Genomic DNA, 6685 nt, shown 5'->3' with positions numbered 1-6685 from the left:
AAAAAAAAAAAAGAAAATTGAGTCTGATACACTGAGATGATTTTTCCAAGATGTGTGAAATAACAAAAGTACCTAATTATCTGGATCATTCTAGATATATTAGACTAGAAGACCTTGCTACTTGGCTCTATGGTTAGAATCGTCAAGTCCATAAAGCACTGTTTTGTTTTGTTTTTAAATAATAATTGCAGAAACAAGAATATTTTGCTCATTGTTTTTATGTCAAAGAATAAAGGTTTGAAATACTCATGAATTCACTTTACAAATAAACAAACTAATGGTCATTCCACTACAAATTTGACCAGAATGGAAATTTAAGTGTTTGATTTTCTAAGCTGAGAGAAGGGGTGACTAAAGGACAAACAGTGGAGTAAAAGGGATGTGGGGAAGGAGGAGAAGTGCTACAGAAAGAAGCACAGAATTTGTTACAGTACTGTGAAATTAATGGGCAGTTTGTTTCCTTTTTTTCAAAAGAGAAATGGTGAGAAACATGAACGACCCTGACGCTTTGGATAGTAGTGTCTTCATTATGCCTGCCAGAAGAGAAATCAGTGTTGAGATCCAAGAAAATACATTGAACTTGAAAGCCGCTGAGACTGTGCTGAGCTTAACACAGTCACGTTCTCTACGGTTAGGTCAACATTTCTTTCCCAAGGGATCCTTTTCAATTCACTTTGGCCAAAAATGGCTTCTCTCATTTTCTGTGATGGACACTCCTGTGTATGTCCAGATCTCTCAGAACTCTCTTCCAAGGTATTTATTAAGATGCACAGTCTTTACATTTACAGTGTATGTGTGTATGTGGTGGGGGACATCTGTAGGACTAGAGAACAGATCTCTATACTACTATTTCTAAAATCATAAAAATCTCCCCTTTCCTGACATACGATTGTAGTTTTCCATTGTAGATACACAAAAGTGTCATCTCACAGTTCTGTCTTCTGTTCTCTCTGATTCCACCCCTATTAGATTGATTTTCTTTTCTGTCTTTTTCAAAAACAATTTTTATTAGATATTTTCCTCATTTACATTCCTGAAAGTCCCCTCTACCCTTCCCCATGCCCTGCTCCCCAACCTGCCCACTCCCTCTTCCTGACCCTGGCATTCCCCTGTACTGGGACATATAAAGTTTGCAAGACCAAGGGGCCTCTATTCCCAATGATGGCTGACTAGTCCATCTTCTGCTACATATGCAGGTAGAGACATAAGCTCTGGGGGTACTGGTTAGTTCATATTGTTGTTCCATCTATAGGGTTGCAGACCCCTCAGCTCCTAGGGTACTTTCTCTAGCTCCTCCATTGGGGGCATTGTGTTCCATCCAATAGATGACTGTGAGCATTCACTTCTGTATTTGCCAGGCACTGGCATAGTCTCACAAGAGACAGCTATATCAGGGTCCTTTCAGCAAAACCTTGCTGGCATATGTAATAATAATAGATTTGGTGGTTGTTTATGGGATGGATCCACAGGTGGGGCAGTCTCTGGATGGTCCTTTTTTCCTTCTCAGCTCCAAACTTTGTCTCTGTAACTCTTTCCATGGGCATTTTATTCCCCATTCTAAGGAGGAATGAAGTATACACACTTTGGTTTTCCTTCTTCTCAGATTGATTTTCATTCCTCATTGTGTCATTATAGAAGGCAACAGTCTTCAGTGAGGTTTTGTTTTGTTTTCTTTTAATCTTGACTGTGTCATCTTTTGTCCTTCCTTTTCATGGCTTCTCTACAGTGACAGGGATTTGGTTACTGCTCTTTCTTGTTGTGGCTTTCGGGACACTGGACACCACCTGAGCTTTTACCTGACTCTTGTTATTTTTCTCTCCCCTATTGCTATTACCTGGTGCTTAGCTTTAACTTATTAATTCTGTGCTTGAGATCTTTCTTTTGACCTGTCTCTCCATCATCAATGGCTTCCTGTACAGTCTTCTGCAACCTATGCTTTAACAGACCACACCTTTAAAGAACCCTCCCAGGTGTATTTCCGTAGTTTCACTCTTCTAGAAAGAAGAAATGAGAATTTTCTCCAAATCACATGGACCATATAGATAGTGTTTACTGTTAGAGTGTATGTGATCTTTATTTTGTATGGAATCTAAAAAAATTTAAACCTTTTCTTAAGTAATTAATAACCCATCATTGATAAAGATTCTAACTATTGCTGAGTAATTCCATAAAAACCTTAAATAAAATAGAATCTGTAGTCCTCTCATAATATAAGCCCTTAACACTATTGGATTTATTATTGTACATGGCATCATTATCATAGTGCCATTGTCACTGGCACTAGCATACACCAATCAGAGTCTGCAGCTGAGGAAATTGCCTACCTTGATTTCTGTGATATGTATTGAACATAATAAAATATTAAAAAAAATACAGCCATGTTTGTGGAGAAATATAATGTAAATGTTTTTTGTTACAGGGTTAAAAATGTAAACTCTACAACAAAATCTATAAATGTGAGGACAAAGTGGTCAATGTCATGACATTATCAGACTGAAATTGCACCTACCTTGTTTGAATAGGGTAGAGTCATCATATCCAGTTAGAAACCAAGACAAGGAAGGGAGAGATCTTCAGAGACACTGACCTAGAGTCCTGCGCAGCTACACAGGACTGTGTATGTAGAGAAGGGGCCTGGGGCCTGGGTGGTAAACTCCAGTGACGTAGTAACAGAGACCACAGGCACAGACTGCAGAGGGAATAAATCATCAGTGTCACCCAGTTAGTTCCCTGGATAGTCAGGGGGACAAATTCAGTAACCTATGGGAAAGAGGCCCTGAACCCAACAAAACAACTCCTGAAGACACGCTAGAACATTTTATACAAGCAATGGTAAACAAACAAAAAATGTTTTGAGTGAGATATAAAAGAAAATTCAGTATATGAAGTGTCTCTACAGATATCAACCACAACAACTTTATTGCTCCATCTTCTGGACCTATAAAGCTGCTAGAACGAATCAGATTTGATGGGTTTTCAGGGTTCCTCTCCCATGTATCATTTGACTTCTCTATTCACCTGGGTACCAGTTTTCACTTCTCCATTCTTCCAGGACTTTATTTCTCAAAAACAATATTTATTAATTGCTTCATTTATGTGTTCCCTGACCTGACCTGAGCACATGCCATGTGTGCTTCCCTGACTTCCATGTCCTTATTGCTTCCCTTCCCTGTTCCTTCTATTTTATTCTCTTGTTTTCTCTCTGTTTCTCTTGATCTAACTTTTTCTATGATTTCTCAATTGATCACCCTCTCTTTCCAAGAGCCCGTAGGTCATCATAATGAAATGATTTGTATTTATCAGATGAAAGCCAATTTTTACTTCACTATTTTCATTGAAACAAACAAACAAACAAACAAAACAAAATAATCCATAAAGAATGGGGAATGCTTATTATATATAGGGAATAAGTCCACCAATTCTCAGAGAAGTAAATGTTTCATTTACGGTCTCATTTATTGTCTAATGGAGGAAATACTAGATATGATAATGAACTAAGTTTTAAGGAAGGTGAAGGTAGATTATCAATGGAGCTAACACCCATTTTTCCAGACTCCAAAGTATTTACAGTTTAGTAATATAGTCAGAATAGGTGTAGACAATATATCTCTGTGGAATGCTTGCCTAAAATCTATCCCAGCACCACGTGTACTAGAAATGGTTCAATGTGCCTTTAATTACACTGACTTGGAGATACTTGGGCAGAAGGAACATGTTGTGTTTGAAGACAAACTGGAGTACAAAAACACTGTCAAAAATTAGTTTAAAAAATCCAGAGCAGAGACAATTTAAGAGGTCCTAGTTTGTAGGTAAATATGTTAGAAAAAAAAAAAACAAGGGTAACAAGCTTTTGTTTTTAAATGTGTATTTAACTATGAAGGATGGCCAACATTTAGTTTGAGAATTACATGACTTTTCCAAAGAGTGCACATTAAGTCTGATCTCACTAATTATTTCATCCAGGCCTGAGACTGATAACAAAATAAGACCCATTACTTTTTGTGGTGCATAGGACTAGCAAGTGTGAAGGTGAGCAAAGTTAATTGCATAGTTGGTTTTCTTGCATTTTACCTGACTGTTCTCTTTAAAGCTCATTGAAAAACCTACTGTTTCCTTAGCAACCTCCCCTTTTCTTTTTCTTTTCCATTGTGCCTTATCAGTTAACATGGTTTTAAAAAATGTTTTAAGGGAAATTATAATTTATAAGCATTTATCTTGTTTAACAATAACCTGACCATTGTTGCCATCCTTTCCACATTTCAAAGAAAACCAAATAGCAAAGACGAATTATAAAACATGTTGATGATATTCTTGGAGTTGTGTGAATGGTAGGCAGTACAGAAAGCTATTAGATCTAGATCTGTCCATATATACTATTGGATCTCTTTTGGAATTGAAAGAGCCAGCATGTGCCAAGAGATCAACAGAACCCACAAAGTTACTTCTTGTGCTTGGGAACTTGCTAGAATAATCCTGGAAGGCAAGGAGGGTAGGGATGGAAAGTTTCAGCTTCTGGACTGTTCATGTCAAGAAAAACCCCCAAACTAATCAAAACAGAAACCTGCTTTGCAGAAGAGATGGTTAACTGAATGTTACCTGAGAATACTTGCTGCCTTAGGTTCATTAGCTGATGTCTTATCTCTCCAGAGGTATTCACTACTCCATGTCTCTTTGTGGCCACAGGGAACAGAAGTCAGATGGACAGTTATAATCTGAGTCTATCTTGTATGTATGTCTTTTTCCTCCTAAAGGAATCTAGGTGTAATAGAAATAATGCACTCTAGAAGCCTTACAGTTGGCAGGGTTTGTGATCTGAGATCACATCGCCAGATCCCAAGTTTATGGCTCAGGAGTTTGCAGCATCATTGGATAACACTTGGTTTCACAGCTTCAATTGGATACAATGATACCACATTTCAGGTGTCAGTTTGTTGTGGTGGCAATTCTGCTCTTGACCAGAGCAGTTGCTTTCAGTTTTCCTTTGAACTTATTATTAATATATGTTCATGGGTTCTAGCATACAAGGAAAATGGCATTTGCTGAAATTGTAAAAAAAGAAAAAGAATCCACATGATTGAGAGATCACTATAAGGATTTTGAAAGGAACCAGGATGTTCTATATCAGGATTCATTCATAAAGATCAATAATCATATCCAGAAAATGAACATGCTACAAACATTTGAACAGCCATAAAACATAAATATTTATAGACATTCTTCATGGTTTTATGCGATGGGTCTCTAGTGTAGTGCCTGCTTAAGAGAGAGGTTCGTGTGTTGACTATGCTGCTTTAAAATAACTACTGGTGGGGGAGTCTCTGGACACCCGAAAGGACCCACACAGAATCCCCCACGGGATCCTAAGACCTCTGGTGAGTGGAACACAGCTTCTGCTCTCTCGTGAGTGGAGCACAGTGTCTGCTCCAATCCAATCACATGGGACCTGAGACTGCATTAACCAGGGAAGCAGATAACCCGGCCTGATCAGAGGCACAAGTCCCTTCCAGTCCACTACAGCACCGGAGTTCCTGGCCCGGGGAGTCTCTGGACACCCGAAAGGACACACACAGAATCCCCCACGGGATCCTAAGACCTCTGGTGAGTGGAACACATTGTCTGCTCCAATCCAATCGCCCAGGACCTGAGACTGCATTAATTAAGGAAGCAGATAACCCAGCCTGATCAGGGGCACAAGTCCCTTCTGGTCCACTGCAGCACTGGGGTTCCTGGTCCGGGGAGTCTCAGGACACCCCCAAGGTCCTCACAGGACCCTCCACAGGATCTTTAGACCTCTGGTGAGTGGAACACAACTTCTGCCAGGAGGCAGGTTTGAACACCAGATATCTGGGCACCTTCCCTGCAAGAGGAGAGCTTGCCTGCAGAGAGAACTCTGACCACTGAAATTAAGAGTGCTAGTCCCCCAGGTATGCTGATAGAGGCTAACATAATCACCTGAGGAACAAGCTCTAACTAGAGACAACTATAACAACTAGCTCCAGAGATTACTAGATGGCGAAAGGCAAATGTTAAAATCTTACTAACAGAAATCAAGACCACTCACCATCATCAGAATGCAGCACTCCCACCCCATCTAGCCCTGGGCACACCAACACAACTGAAAAGCTAGACCCGGACATAAAAGCATATCTCATGATGATGGTAGAGGACATCAAGAAGGACTTTAATAACTCACTTAAAGAAATGCAGGAGAACACAGCTAAACAGGTAGAAGACCTTAAAGAGGAAACACAAAAATCCCTTAAAGAATTGCAGGAAAACATGACCAAATAGGTAATTGAATTGAATAAAACCATCCAAGACCTAAAATGGGAAGTAGACACAATAAAGAAAACCCAAAGTGAAGCAACACTGGAGATAGAAACTCTAGGAAAGAAATCAGGAACTATAGATGCAAGCATCAGCAACAGAATACAAGAGATGGAAGAGAAAATTTCAGGTGCAGAAGATTCCATAGAGAACATCCGCAAAACAATCAAAGAAAATGCAAAATACAAAAATATCCTGAATAAAACATCCAGGAAATCCAGGACACAATGAGAAGACCAAACCTATGGATAATAGGAGTTGTTGAGAATGAAGATTTTCAACTTAAAGGGCCAGNAAATATCTTCAACAAAATTATAGAAGAAAACTTCCCAAACCTAAAGAAAGAGATGCCCATGAA

This window comes from Mus caroli, chromosome 13, assembly GCF_900094665.2.
Source record: "Mus caroli chromosome 13, CAROLI_EIJ_v1.1, whole genome shotgun sequence".
In the NCBI taxonomy this organism is placed as follows: Eukaryota; Metazoa; Chordata; class Mammalia; order Rodentia; family Muridae; genus Mus; species Mus caroli.
The sequence above is the reverse complement of the archived record's forward strand: the minus strand, read 5'-3'. Positions refer to the sequence as shown.